The 344-nt window shown below is 36.9% G+C and overlaps 1 protein-coding gene across 1 annotated transcript in view; it reads left to right on the forward strand.

The window, feature by feature from the left end:
* gas7b (growth arrest-specific 7b) overlaps positions 1 to 344 on the forward strand; it is a 142,354-nt gene that overhangs the window by 103,228 nt on the left and 38,782 nt on the right. The gene's annotated exons all lie outside the window — the stretch shown is intronic.

The raw sequence follows: 344 nt of genomic DNA on the forward strand, positions 1-344 counted from the left end.
GATAGATGCTGTTGGATGATAGATGATGTTGGATGATAGCTGATATTTGATGATAGCTGATATTGGATGATAGATGCTGCTGGATGATAGATGATGTTGGATGATAGATGTTGTTGCATGATAGATGATGCTGGATGATAGCTGATGTTGGATGATAGATTATGTTAGTTGATAGCTGATGTTGGATGATAGATGATGATAGATGATGATGGATGATAAATGCTGTTGGGTGATAGATGATGTTGGATGATAGCTGATATTGGATGATAGATGCTGTTGGATGATAGATGATGTTGGATGATAGCTGATATTGGATGATAGCTGATATTGGATGATAGATGCTG

This window comes from Nematolebias whitei, chromosome 17, assembly GCF_014905685.2.
Source record: "Nematolebias whitei isolate Nwh7 chromosome 17, NemWhi1, whole genome shotgun sequence".
NCBI lineage: Eukaryota > Metazoa > Chordata > Actinopteri > Cyprinodontiformes > Rivulidae > Nematolebias > Nematolebias whitei.